Source organism: Anastrepha ludens, chromosome 2, assembly GCF_028408465.1.
Source record: "Anastrepha ludens isolate Willacy chromosome 2, idAnaLude1.1, whole genome shotgun sequence".
Taxonomy (NCBI): domain Eukaryota; kingdom Metazoa; phylum Arthropoda; class Insecta; order Diptera; family Tephritidae; genus Anastrepha; species Anastrepha ludens.
In genome coordinates this window covers 65,104,856-65,120,301 of record NC_071498.1, presented here as the reverse complement: position 1 = coordinate 65,120,301, position 15,446 = coordinate 65,104,856, and the positions used below count along the sequence as shown (strand labels likewise).

Here is a 15,446-nt window from a genome sequence, read left to right as displayed (position 1 = left end):
CAGCAGGCAAGCTTCTTGAAAAACTGATCAAGCTTCGACTGACCGCAGCCAAAGTGTGTTGGATTATCAGCAAAACAGGACGCCTTTAGGCGCGAAATGTCTACGACAGGGGCAATCGAAACTGTCACAAACTGCATAGGAGTAGCACAACTGGGCAGAATTCAATCCAGAAGCATAGTCCTCCTTGCCACCTTAGATGTAAGGAATGGTTTCAATAGCGAAAGATGGGCGGACATATTGGCCGTCTTAGAGTTAAGGCTAAAAATTCCGGCATACCTACTGCGCATAATGAAGAATTACTTACGAGTCCACAAACTCGTCTATCAAACCCCAGAGGGTTTTCGTTGTATTAACGGCACATCCGGAGCGCCGCAAGGATCAATTGTCGGTCACAACTTGTGGAACATTAGTTATGACGAGATATACAATATAGAAATTCCCGTAAGACCTTTCTAATCGGATATTCGGACGATATCGCCGCAGTCAGCACAGTGCGAAACCTTGAAGAAGCTCTTAACAAAGTAATGATACGAACACAAACGTAGTTAGATTCACGTGGCCTCAAATTAGCCACAGAGAAATCGGAGCTCATACTTCTAACCAAGAAACACATCACGTCAGAAGTTAGCATGCAAACTTGCTCAAATACGCTAATCACAAAAAAGGTTCTACAGTAACTTGTAATAAGACTGGACTCAGGATTAACCTTCTGGGCCCAAATAAAGCACGCAGCAGAGAAAACCGCTAAGATGGCATCCCTACTCACTAGACTGATGGTAAGCATGGCAGATCCAACCCAAAGGAAACGGGAAATAATTATGGCTACCACGTTCTTCGTTCTCTTGTACGGAGCTGAACTGTGAGCAAATCCGCTAAAGGTAAATCATGGTTGCAAGCTCCTACCATCGGCACAAAGAACTGCAGCCCTGAGAGTTGTGTCCGCCTAACGCGCACTATCAGGGTCAATTCAACTAATAAGCGGTTCAAAAGCGATAGAATTACTAGCTTTTGAGAGAAAATAGTTATGGGCGTTAAAGAAATAGGGAATGGAAGAAAAAGCTAGCAAACCTGCATCGCGCGAAATTAATGATGCAACGCTAAGGCAAGATCGCTGAATTAACGAAACACGCGGCAGATGCGCGGCTAGGCTAATAAAAGACGTCACTATGTGGTACAGTAGGAACTTCGATAACTAAATTTGTATAGGGCCCAAATGCTTACGGGTATGGGTATTTCGAGAAATTCTTGCTCAAAATAAGAAAACGTAGACACCCCACATGTATATTCGAGGGTGCCGGCGAAGATGACGCTGACCACACATTCTTCCAATGCATACTTTGGGAGCAAGAACGTCGAACGCTGGGGAATGCAGTTGGTTACAGAACCACTGAAAATGTAATCGCCAAGATGCTAAGCAGCGGGGAAACGTAGGAGATCATCAGTGGTTTCGCGGACAGAATTCTCTGGAAGAAAAAGGCATAGAATGTAACGAGGCAGATGGCACGGCACTCTGATATCATGCGAAAGCGGTTTCAAGGTAGATGACGGTTCCATACGAAGCGGAGTTTCTGCGACGGTATGAAAAAAAAACCCTTGCCTTATGAATCCAGTGGCAATTGTGTGTGTCACTTTCGATAAAAGATTCTTTCGTGCGTAAAAACAATCTCGTATTTGATACGTGGCCAAACCTTTTGGCCAAACCACTTTTGGCCTAAACAAGACATCACGTGTTTGATACGTGATTCTCACTTTTGGCACGGAAGTAGGATCACGTCACCCCCACGTTGTTTTAAGGCAAACGGTTCAGATATTCGCTTGATTTATTAAAGACGCTTCAGTGGAATGCATGTGCATCCTGGCACTCTCAACGAACTACTATTTATTTTATTATTATAATAAGTAAAATATTTCTTTATTCGCTTTATTTTACTTTGTTGTTATTTTGATTTTAACATTTAGAAGCATCGATTCAATTCCTCGAAAATCGATTAGCACCAATCTGCGATGATCGAGAATTCCTCTTTTGAGGCAAATAATAAAATCTAATACAAAAAATGTGTAATTTTATTGCACTTTGCACTTTGTAAGAAAGAAATGTCTTCGACTTGACAACTTATAAATGTTTATATAAAATATATTCATATGCATATGCATATTCATGTGCCTTTAATCATTAGGGCGGGCCAATTTGTTATTATATAAAAAATAATCAACTTTGTTCTTTCCTTTGTTATTCTACTGGTAGTTCTGAAAAAAAATACATGAATAGATAGAACCTCCTTTTTCTAAAGGATCCTGGTCAGAGGCTGCAAAAACGGGGTTAAGTATTTGTGGATTACTATCGATGACTGAGTTACGGTTGTGTTAACTGTTTTATGCTGCTAATGAAGTTCATCAGGTTGTTAATATCAGCAGAAATAAGAACCAAAATGCCTAAATCTTAGAACCACGATAGCAGGACAGCTAAGGAGAAGGTGCTGAAATGATTCCACCTCATCCTTCATACAACTGACTCGAAAAGTAATACAATTCACTCGAAGTAATGCCGAGGACGAATAACTCGCGGATAGTTTCGTGTGAGGACACCCACAAAATTCGAGAGCTGACATTTTGTCAACCTCAGAAGATCCCTGCAACTACTCCGATCCACACGTTGTCAGAAATATTTCGCGGCCTTGCAAGATCAACGCGCGCTGAGTTGACGTGAAGCGCACTTTTCTAATTTTGTGATCAAGGTGGTAAATGTAAATAACAGAAAAAATGAAACAGTAAAGGATTTTCTCCGACCAAAATAAAAAAGTGTTTCTAATATTTTTTTGTTTTTGAAAAAAGGTGGGTAATTCCTAAAACAAAATGGATGTGACTTAGAAAAAAACAAAAAACAAGACATCATCACACGAGAACAGTGGTAGTAAAACGGTGCTGGTTGCTAATTAGGACTATTTCAGTAGAAATACTCAACCGCTTCAACAGCAACAACAACAATTCCTAAAACACAATAATTTTCTCACATAAGACAATTTTTTCGCAACTATTTCTATTCGGAATCATAAAAAAAGAACTTAAAAAAAGAACACAAAAAACAATAACAAAGTATTAAAAAATGTATGAAAGTATTTGAACATAAAAAAATAATATTATCAGTGAAAACATCTGGGAAATTTTAGAACTCAGGACTAATATTGAAATTATCATTTTATAAATAAGCCGTCATGGGCTTTTATGCTCAGAATCCACCAGTAGACTACTTTAGGCACGGAGGCAAAGTCCAAACACATTTGAACCCCCCTAATGTATGATCATGTGTGCATATTCTAATTGAATTTCAAATATGTTTAAGTATATGCATTCACGTCTGTATTCTTATGAGAATTTGAATTTTTATAATGGCTATTTTTTTCTCTTACCACTTGCAGAAACCTAAACAACAAGCAAATTGAACTGATCGTGAATTTTTCTGCGAGGTGAGTTTGACATACAACATACAGTGGTACATATACATAAGCACATATGCATGTTTATAAGCTGTAGTTCGTCTTTTAGCAGGCATAATTAAATAATCAACAAAAAATTACTACTCATAAAACCAAAAAAAAATAAATAAAAATTATAACAAAAGTAACAAATTCAAGCATTCAGCATTTTGCTAATTTATTTAACAAAAATGATAATAAAGAAAAACATTAAAAAAATATATAACATTTGGCCCATGCATATACACACAAACCTATGCATAAGTACATATTCAATTTGCAGTATTCCGTCAACACTTTAACCCTAAAGCACACAATTTGAAAAATGACAAATTCACACAAATGAGCCTCTGAGGCTCATATATAAGAAAAAGTAAATATATTGATGAAATGGTGTTTTTATAACTCAAATCTTTATTTCATGAAAAAAAAAAAAACATAAATTGACAAATTTTTATTTATTACATATTTAATTCATTTATTGTTTTCGCAATTTTGGCAAATTTTGGTTGTTTGAGAATGCTCATTACAGACGTTTTTGTTACAAATTTTACAACATTGCTTTTGCATTCTTGCTTTTTTTGAAGGGCAAATATAGCAACGTTTTCTTTTATTATTGTTGTCATTGCTACTTACAGGCAATACATCGTTGCGAATTTGCAAAATATCTGAAATTGCGCTTTGTGTCTCCATTCTCATGTGTGGTTTTTTCTGCCTTTTCAATATCATAGGTTCCACTAACTGCTCACAAAGTTCTCTGAGAAAAAGGTGTCGACGGTTAGACTTTCCGCTGTTCCATAAAGAATTTTGTTTTGTCCATATAATGTATGCTGCAATTCCTGCTGCATCCAACATATTCATAAAAAATGCAAGAGGCCAACGGTTCGTTTTGCGTTTTGTCATGTATTCATGTACAAGTTGGTCGAATGTAATAGGACTATGAATAAGTTCGTGCGGTTTTTTTCGAAATTTGAAACTTTATTGACGTAAAATGGTTACAAATTTAATATTCAAAATATTGTCCATCGCTTACTACTACTTTTTCCCATCTTTCTGGCAATTCACGGATTCCCTTTGTGAAAAATTCGGTCGGTTTTGCCGCAATCCACGAATCGATCCATTTTTTGACTTCATCGTAATTACGGAAGTGCTGGTCAGCCAGGCCATGTTGCATCGATCGGAAGAGATAGTAATCGGATGGCGCAAGGTCTGGACTATACGGCGGGTGGGGTAGGACATCCCATTTGAGCGTTTCTAAGTATGTTTTGACCACTTGTGCAACATGTGGCCGAGCATTGTCATGTTGCAAAATAACTTTGTCGTGTCTATCGGCGTATTGCGGCCGTTTTTCTCGCAGTGCTCGGCTCAAACGCATCAATTGTCGTCGGTAGACATCCCCCGTAATCGTTTCATTCGGTTTCAGTAGCTCATAATACACAACACCCAGCTGGTCCCACCAGATACACAGCATAACCTTCAGGCCATGAATATTCTGCGCCGACGTCGATGTTGAAGCATGGCCAGGGTATCCATACGTTGCCCGACGTTTTGGATTGTCGTAATGGACCCACTTTTCATCGCCAGTCACAATTCGATGCAAAAAACCCTTTCTTTTGTGCCGTTGAAGCAGTTGTTCGCATGCCATAAAACGGCGTTCAACGTCTCTTGGCTTCAATTCATACGGCACCCAATGGCCTACCTTTCGGATCATTCCCATGGCTTTTAAACGTTTGGAAATGGTTGATTGATCAACTCCCAAAGTTTTTGCAACCTCTTCTTGCGTTTGAGCCGGATCTTGATCGAGCAATTCCTCCAATTCGGTATCCATGAACTTTGGCGGCGCACCCTCGCGTTCTTCGTCTTCCAAGCCAAAATCACCACTTTTAAAGCGTGCAAACCACTTCTGGCACGTTCGCTCAGATAGAGCATGCTCACCATAAACTTCCACCAAGATACGATGACTTTCGGCTGCTTTTTTCTTCATATTAAAATAATGAAGAAGAATTCCCCGCAAAAACACATTATTTGGCACGAAATTCGACATTTTCAAGTGTGGTAAAAATATTGTTGTTTACGCTTCAAATAAAAAACTTATACTGACGTTTGTGCCTTACGACAGTAGCTCTCCAATGAATGTTTGGAAATGTGGATCGATGGAATAATAATCAAGTTACGCCATCTGTTGTAAAACCGCACGAACTTATTCATAGTCCTATTATCAACACCACCCTTGGTTTCATTATAAAACATATTTATTTCTGAAATATTTTTTTCACCGTTTTTCAAAATATTGCATGTGTGATGCATTGTTGACAAAAAAATAACTGCCTTGCCGACTTTTGGAACATGTGAAGCAATAGTTATATTTTTCTGAAAGCCAAATATTGTAGATGAAACTGCTCTTTTTCTGTTGGGCAAAAATTCAGGCGGGATGCAAGCCTTATTTTTTCTCAAAGTTCCAACGATAGTGAGTCCTTTACCAAGAAGGTTTTCTGCTAATTCTTTACTTGTGAAATAGTTATCCATTGTTATATTTCGGTTTGTCCCGTAATAGGGTTCACAAAGTCGTTCAACGACATTTTTAGCAAGGCCAACACTTCTCGTATTTCCTTCTTTTCCTGTATAAGGAATTCCTCGAAGAGGATATGCGTTTTTGCTGTCACACAGCCACCAAATTTTTATGCCGTATTTGTCAGGCTTAGAAGGAAGATACTGAATAAAGCAACAGCGGCTTCGACATGGCATGAGTTGTTCATCGACAACTAAATATTCACTTGGCATATAATATTTACCTAAATTGTGATTAACCATATCCCAAATATTTCGAATAGGGGCCAACTTATCCCCTAGTCGTCGTGAGGATCTGGTCAATTTGTCATCGAAACGTATAAAACGCAATAATTCCTCAAATCTGCGACTTGACATACTTGCTTTGAAAATTGTTATTCCATAAAGCCGATCCCAAAATAAACGGTAATTTTGATTGTTTGATTTCATATGTCCTGCTGTCATAAGAAGTCCGAAGAAAGATAATAACTCATCATTATCTAGTGCTTTCCATTTTATCGACTGATTAGCATATACCCTTTCCGCTTCTTGATTAATGTATTGGATTATTTGTGCACAAACTTCATTGGAAATGAACAGTCTGAAGCAATCAAGTATATTTTCCAAAGTTTTCCCTGGAGGCAATAAAACCTTAACAACTTTGCCTTTTATTTTGTTGGAAGATCGAATTTTCGAGGTTGGTGGGGGACTTTTCGACCATATAGTTCCATCTTTTCCTTTGTAAATTGCCATATTTTCTGTTGCGTCTTCAATATTTTCAGCGCCATCGTCTGAAAACTCATCTTCAATTTCCGAAGCAGAAAAAACATATTCTGATTCCGAATCAGAAGAAAAATCAGGAAGAACGAACTCTTCTTCTTCTTCAACAGAGTTTTCTAAAGCCTGTGCAATTTGTGTATCACTAAGTTTAGTTTTCGCCATTTTCTATAAAAAAATATGTTTTTTTGAATTATTTTCGATATGAGAATCTCGGAATTATGAATTTTGTACTTACCAAGACAATCCAAACGAAATGACGAACGTTGTACCACTCAGCATTATTGAAAATAAATACAAAAATTTTCGAACGTACATAAACAATGTCTATACAATGATCAATATTCCGTTAGAGATTATCAAAACAGACGGTTGTTATATCAACCGTTATGAATTTTTTTTTTATATTATTACACAAGTTACTGACACAATCAACGTATTCTTTTTTATTCGAACCAAATTTGCATTGACATAAATTTTTGCAATTGAAATAGCATAACAATAACCCAAAAATATGAAGGAGCTCATTAGGCACATATGTGTAAATGTGTAACATTTATATTAAAAAATTTTTTTGAGATTAAATATATTTATATTTTGAAAACTAATAACACTAAATTAATTAAGGAACTTATATTGAAGAATACCAAAAAGATGAAAGACTTTTTTTTAAAAGCCATGAAGAAACTGCAGTCATGATATAGATTTGAGCCTCAGAGGCTCACTTGTGTGCTTTAGGGTTAAGTAAACTAATTTCACTGGCCAGTTCTTGTTTACAAAACAAAGTCTGACGGGAACTTTTTCATTTCAATTTTAATGCATTTTCCCTCCATTTTCTAGCATTTTGCTTTTAGTTGTGGTCATAAAGTGTTATTGCATTATGAAGTGTGGAAAAAAACAAAACAAAAAAAAAAGATATTTGCATACACAAATTGTATATATTTGCATGCATATATTTGCGTGTATTCACATAGCTACGCTTACTCGTCTCTATTTATTTATTTATTCATTTTTAATGTAAACTTTTGTTGAAAATATGCGCGCATGTGTGCGTGTGTGTGCTAACTTATGACTACGAAATGCCATTCAACTTGAAAATCGCCTTCATTAACAGAAACAATAACAAAATAGCAACTGCACTTTTGATCGCCGTCCACAGCCCGCTGTAGCCGACCATAAAGGCCGTGTTGAAACAACAATACGAACCCCGCGGTGCTTCATGCTTTCTGATGAGGTGCCATGCAAAAAATATTATTGCAAAATTACGGTTAATTGTTGTTGTTAGTCTACTTTTTATTGCAATTTCTCTTGTTTATATTTTATTTTTAGTTTTGCATATTTCTATTAAAACTTGTCATCTCATGTAGTCCAGTGCATTTTTATACCAGTGTACACTAGTTTACTAGGGTTATTGGCCTCTGGTGACGATACAGCATGCTTGACTGAGCTTTGTATGTGTTAGTGCAGTCGGGTGGCGTCGTGTCACACATACTTGTTGTCGGTAAAAATCAAAAATTTTAGATATTAGCGTCAAGCACCCGACACGCACACATATAAAGTTCTTGTCAAACAATGCTTGACCGTCACCAGAGGCCATATAACTTTGAATCGAAGAGCCAAAGAAATGAAGTTAAATAGTTGAAAAATATCGATAGCAAAATATTCAGTACTGAATGAATCTAAATTTTTTTTTAAATATTTTTTTTTTGTCAAAGTTCTTAGTATTTTTAATTTTATTTTTCAGGTTTTATTTTCAAAATTTTAATTTTTTTTTTAATTTTTTATTTGTTTTTTCAAAATTTTTAATTTTTTCTGTAAAATCCTTCTTAGTTTTTTAAATTTCATTTTCAAAATCTTAATTCTTTTTCAAATTTTTTATTTGTTTTTTTCAAAATTTGTAATTTTTTCTGTAAAATCCTTCTTAGTTTTTTTAATTTTATTTTTCAGGTTTTATTTTCACAATTTTAATTCTTTTTGAAATTTTTTATTTGTTTTTTCAAAATTTTTAATTGTTTCAAAATCCCGAATTTTTTTTCAAAAATTTTTATTTTGCTTAACTTTTAATTTGATTTTCAAATCTTTTTTAATTATTTTAATAATTCGTTTTTTGCAAATTTTTTAATTCACATTTTTTTCTCTAAAATTAAATTTTTGTTGCAAATTTTTAATTGGTTTTATTTATATATTTTGTTTGCGAAATTTTTAATGTTTTTACAGAATTTTATTTTCAAAATTTTTAATTTTTTTTCAAAGTTTAATATTTTTTATTTTTATTTTTTTCTTTTTAATTTTTTTTTAAGCTTTTTGCAAACTTTTGTTTAACTACATTTTTTTTTATAATTTTTTTTTTTAATTTTTATTTTCAAAAATTTTAAGTATTTTTTTTTTAATTTTTATTTTCAAAATTTTTAATACTTTTTTTTAATCTTAAGCTTTTTCCAAAATAGTTTTTAATTTAAAGAAATTTTACTTTCAAAGTTTTTAATTTTACTCTAAAATTTTCTCTAAAACATTTAATTTTTTCTAACTTCTAAAAATAAAATGTATCCTGTAAAGTTTTTAATTTTTTTTTTTAATTCTATTTTCAAAATCCTCTTATTTTTTCCAAAATTTAAATTTATTTGTAAAATTTTTAATTTGTTTTTCCAAACTTTAAATTTTTGTTTTCAAAATTAAAATTTTATTTTTTTTTATCTCTTGAGTGTTTGTGTTTTAGCTAAGTTTTTTTTTAATAATTTGGTTTTCTTGCAAAAGCTTTAAATATTTTTAATATGTTTCTTTCTTTAAAATTAAAAATTTTTTTTTCAACTTTCGAAATCTGTTTTCAAAATCCTAAATGTTTTTTTTTTAATTTTAATCATTTCGGCAAAAATTTTAAGTTTTTTTTTTTTAAATTTAAATTTTTAATTTTTTTTTTTTTTAAATTCAAATTTTTTTTTTCTCAAAAATTCAAATTTTTTTTAAAAAAAAAATTCAAATTTTCGTTTTCAAAATTTTTAATTTTAAGCTTTAATAAGTTTTCTATGCAAAGTTTCTAATTCTTTTTGCAAAATTTTTCATCTGTGTTTACAAAATTTTATTTTACTTTTCTTCAGTTTTTCTCTAAAAGTAAATTTTTTATGATTTTTTGTAAAATTTTTATGATTTTTTGTAAAATTGTTTTTTTTTTTTGTAAAACCTTTATTTTTATCAAAATTTAAAATTCGTTTTAAAAAATGTTTCATTTTTTTCTTTTAAATTGAAAATTCAATTCACACTACTTCTAACGAGAGGTGTGAATTTGCTACTTCAAGGAGCTTCTGTGACCGCCTCCAATCCATCTGTGGTCGGAAGGACTGCAACTGTGTAATTCTATATTCTCGATCAACGTATGTTGAGCTAACCACAATCATGGCCACTCGCCATATAGGAGGAATTTTGATTTTCGGCCATCCGTACGTCCGTCCGCCTATACCTTAGATATGCCTCGAAGCAATTGATCATTAATGAATATCCTTAAGTGACTTTGTCTAAAAATGTTCATTAAAACGTGCGCCGGGTAATAAAGATCAGTTAGACATTTCTTCAATTGTTGTTGTTGTTTTTTTTACATCTTATACAAATTTAATTGCATGCGTATCGTTATTATTAGAAGCTGCCGGAAAACATTTGCACTTTTCGCTTAGAATACTTATGCAATTTTGAACTGTACGATAATTGCTAAATTAATTTGTCATAAACTTTGTTTTTATTGTTATTGCTATACTTAAAAATTTTAATGGCCTTTGGAGAATGTGCAAATAGCGTAGCTAAATTCATAGGAATCCAAATAGATGCTTTTTCTCAATTTTTCTAAAATGTTTCAGGTTAGGATAGGTTATATTGGCAAAATTTCTCCAAAGCTTGGAAGCAAGGGCAAAGTTTATATAGGCTCAAAGCACCCACATTTCCGTTAATGTTCACATTAAATTCACCAGAAATCCAAAAACGGGTTGATGGAAGTCGTGGTTTTGCTCTTTCGCTAATGAGAAGGGCGGTGCCATAAATATCCTTCTATACTTTCAATTTACTCGTCGGAATAGCTGTGACAGAATTCATTCCCTACATTGGAATATCAATTAGGAGATGATCGCTTATAACATCGATCACCTGGTTCGGAAGAAGAGGTACACGATCTTCTATTTTCCTCAAAGTATAGGGGAAGATAATTACTAAATTTCAACAAAATTGTTTGCGAGTGATTTCCATGGAGCGTATTATATTTGCTTCTTCGAGTAAGTACACTTTTGAAACTTGCCTGTATTAAATTGATATTCCCCAGGGCGCACAGTTAATAAGTTCTTATGAGTTTGAACGCAGCTCTTTGCAAACTTTTCATGAAAAAATGTAGCCGTAATCCCTTATCCCATTCTAGGATTGAATGAGGGCACTTAAGTGTAAACTACTTTTACTGCCGTCTGGTCTAACTCAAAACCATATTTGCTGTTGCTTTTTGAGTTCCTCGAACGGATACGTTTAGTCGATTCTTCTGCATCAGCGCATAGCGAAATTGAGTGATCTGCGTCCTAGAAATTTGAATATCAGGCACATTCGCGGACTGAGTGCACTTAGCTAATTGAAATGCATCGCCATTCAAGAAACTCGACTTAGATACAAAAAAGACCCAACATTACGTTTTGTGGTGACTTATGGAAAATGGACGTAATCGTCAGTTCCAGTCGTTCACCACGGTTTTCGAGCAAAGTTTGATTCTTTAACGTCATCTACATTTCTCAAAGTCATCTACTTTCATATAGTAGAGCGACGGTGAAACAAAAAGAAAATACATCCGCGATTGTTTGGATCGAGGCACTATTAAACATATTAATATTATGATTTATGATTTCAACTCCAGTGCGAGTGCGGAAAAAATCTTTGCTCAAGCAACCGTAACACACTGTCAACTTAAGAAAACCTCCCCAAACAGGCAGATACTTCAAATGTGTTTGGTTGTAATACCAGGTTTCGCGATAATAAATAACATAAATTGGTAAATGCAGTTTCGGCCAGATTAAAAATCTCATAGCTAAAGCTTTCAATTTATGATAGGGGGAGGGCGCGATTTCACGGATGTTAGGACGATCTTTCGACGTAATATTGTGCCTTAGATTATTGCTAATTTATTTTTCAATCACAGCGACCGTCGTCTACTGCGTCGAGTGATGTGCCCACTAAAACAATCTCTCCTCCTCTTCTGGGGACACTACCTTCGCGGGAAAACTTTTTATAATTACTTTGGGAGATCCATAACGACGCCCATAAATTGGATCAGTTCTATTCGCCCCACGTCTGGGTCCACCATGCTTGTAGCCAGTTTTATACTATAGGTTCATCTTCTTATGTATCTGTCTCTGAGGTTTCGCTCATCTTTTTTCTCCATAATACGCCTTCAATGTATCTTTCAACCATATTCCAGTTATCCTCGCGTTCAAGCATCTTGTCGATCACATTGCTCAGAGCATCCCTTTCCACGGGTCATCTGTCGCAATTAAAGCACGTGCGGTAAGTATCTGTAGCATGAGAGGAACTTAGTCACCAAATAGCACATAACCCGAAGCTCTTTCAACCCATCATTGCCTACAAGCAACAGCTAAACGAGCATGCTTAGTAACACAAAACAGATCTCACCAATAACGAAATACCGAAGCAGTTCATCTTTAGTGCGCAAGAACAAACAATTACCTTATGTAGAGAGTCTCTCTGATGTCAGATTGACATTTCAGAGGAGCGTTATTGGTCCTCTCCAAGATTTGTCTTTCTCAACGGAAAAAGTGATAAAAGTGATGATGACAAGAAAATTTAATGGCTCATAAGGGGCCGTAAGACTATGAAAGTTTCCCAATAGGGTTGAATGGCTAATCTTGTGGCTAGTATCCCGAACTCATTCTTTAGTCTGCTGGATTGAATCAACATTTAATAACTGCAATTTGCGAGTGCAAGCTGATGGGATTTTGAAAACTTGAGCCAACTAAACAAAGTGTGATATCCTCCTCAATATCGTAGAAAACTCCGATAAGTGTCTTGCTCTAAGAAGTGAAGCTCGTTGTAAAAGTCCCACATGCACCACTAATACGCTTAAAAGGACAGTAAAGTCATAATATCTTCGGTTAGAGAAATCGGAAGCAGAAGTACTATAAGTTTTCAAAAATATTTTTGGTTTACTCTTCCAATATTCTAAATATCTGTTTGTACAGGGTGGCTGATGAAAGCCGCTACCAAAAAAAAAAATTGAATAACTTTTTTTCTTTTTAAGCTATCTGTTCCATTTTTGTTTTAATTTGCAGATTGATCTTTAAAATTATTAATATTATTAAAATGGATAACTGGGACACGCAAACAAGAATTTGGATAGTCCGCCGCTATCACGCACTGGAGTCCGTAGTTTTGGTACAGAGAGAGTACAGGCGGATGTTTGGCGGCGATCCCCCGAGCAGATGGACCATAATGAGACTGGTGAATAATTTTGCTGAGCAAGGAACAGTCGCAAGAAGGCCTTATCATCGAAACCCACCAGTTCGGACGGAGGAAACGATCGCTGCTGTAGCTGCAGCTATACAAAGCAATCTAAGGGTTTCAACAAGAAGCTTATCTGCTCAACTTGGTGTCAGCCGACAGTCTTTGCAAACAATAATGCACAAAGATTTAGACTTATTTCCCTACAAAATGCAAATGGTTAACAAACTGAATGCAGCAGACTTGCCGATTCGCTTGGAATTTTGCCAGAAGATCCTGCAAATGGTGGAAGAAGACCAAAACATGTTAAACTGCCTTTTCATGTCTGATGAGGCTGATTTCGATTTAAACGGCAATGTGAACAAACAAAATTGTCGAATATGGAGTACTTCTAACCCACAGATACTCCACGAGACGGAATTGCATCCTCTTCGCGTGACAGTGTGGTGTGCGGTTTCTTCACGCTGTATTGTCGGGCCTTATTTTTTTGAAGAAAATGGTCACACCGTTACGGTTACTGGAGACCGTTATTTGAAAATGCTGAAAGAATTTTTCTATCCAGAACTACGCCGAAAGAGAATTCCTTTCAACTCTGTGTGGTTTCAACAAGATGAGGCAACGTCTCGCATAGCCCAGACTGTTATGACAGAGTTGCGACGAAAATTTCCCAATAAACTGATTTCAAGAAACTCCGAATTTCGTTGGCCCCCCAGGTCGCCTGACCTTACTGCCCCTGACTTTTTCTTGTGGGGTTTATGTAAACAAGAAGTTTATAAAACAAAGCCAACAAATTTGGATGAACTAAAACAATCCATTCGGGCAACAATTGCGGCTATTCCTGTCGCAACTCTCAAAGCAGCAATGAACAACTTTTTACTAAAATGCCGCACTTGTGTCAACGAGCATGGGGGGCATTTAAATTCAATTATTTTTAAAACTAGTTAAGTTACATTTAATAAAATTTAATGACCTTCAACTTGAAAAAAAAATAAATGAATTCCATACACTAAAAAAAAAAGTTATTTGAGTTTCTTAATGTAGCAAAATTCATCAGCCACCCTGGCTTTTGTTTGTATTTTTTTGTATATTTTTTGCATACATTTTTCTAACACATCCGTATACTTTTTAACATTCCTGCTTATTTAAAATTTTCTCTTTTAAAATCCTCTAGAGATCGTAAATAGCCCGCGTCCATGAACTCATTCCCATTCTAAAAATAGAAACAAGATATTATTTTCCAATAAATGGCAGATCGATGAAATAAATTCAATAAAATAGTTTTCAAGTGTTTTTCTTCATTTCTCAGCTTTTGCTTATTTGTTGCATTGCTGGCCACACAGCAGGGGCGGAAAAGTGCTATTTTTGGTAGAAAAACAAATATATGGAATTTAAAATTTCCTCCGCGAAAAATACCAGAAAGGTCAGACAATGAAAGCTTCTAAATATTTTGGGATGGAAAAACATGCAGCAGCAGAGGACGAAAAAAATATCAAGAAAATAATTTCCAATATTTGAAAGTTTGAGGTTTTTTGAAGGTTAACGAATTCTGTATGTGAGAAAAGACAAGTACTTCCATGCGTTGGGTCGGATATTATTATGCATATATATGTACACGTACATATACGAGTATATTATATAGTACTTGTATATATGTATATATATAAGTGAAACGCTATGAGAAGCTTTTCAGTCTGGAGTAGACTCAAGATAAGTCGGCGAATTTCCAACTCGTGAGCGCAACTCGTGAAGCATGCCTTACATTTTTGAATTTTCTCGGTTTAGTAACCTCACTTGGCGGTTAATTGCTTCTTGGGAAGTGCCAGAGTGGTACTTTAACCATTTCTCCTAACCTAACTATATTATCACAAAGGACGAATTTGATTTTCGTCCAAGTATGTCCTCTCTCTAAGCAACATTTCAATTGATTTCATCCAGCGAAATATTTTTTAATTGCTTTAAGTAAACATTTTCTAAAGGCATTACCACAAGTGTCATTTAGCGGACCCATTTTTGGTGAAATTTTTATTTTTACGCCCGTATCCAAATGGGCTCATAAATACGATTATTTGAAATATCTCAGCCCCAGTGCCATCTAGGCTGTTTTTTGCTTCATTAGATTTGATTTTGTCTTAATTTTATATTAATTTATTTTAATATAATTGTTTGATTTTATTTGGT

The 15,446-nt window shown here is 34.7% G+C and overlaps 1 protein-coding gene across 1 annotated transcript in view; it reads left to right on the top strand.

Annotated features, from left to right (window-relative positions):
- LOC128871654 (protein CREBRF homolog) overlaps positions 1–15,446 on the top strand; it is a 161,784-nt gene that overhangs the window by 31,926 nt on the left and 114,412 nt on the right. Inside the window, exon 2 of the mRNA XM_054113581.1 lies at positions 3,417–3,464. The gene's annotated coding sequence lies outside the window, so the exon portion shown is untranslated. The remainder of the gene's footprint in view (positions 1–3,416; positions 3,465–15,446) is intronic.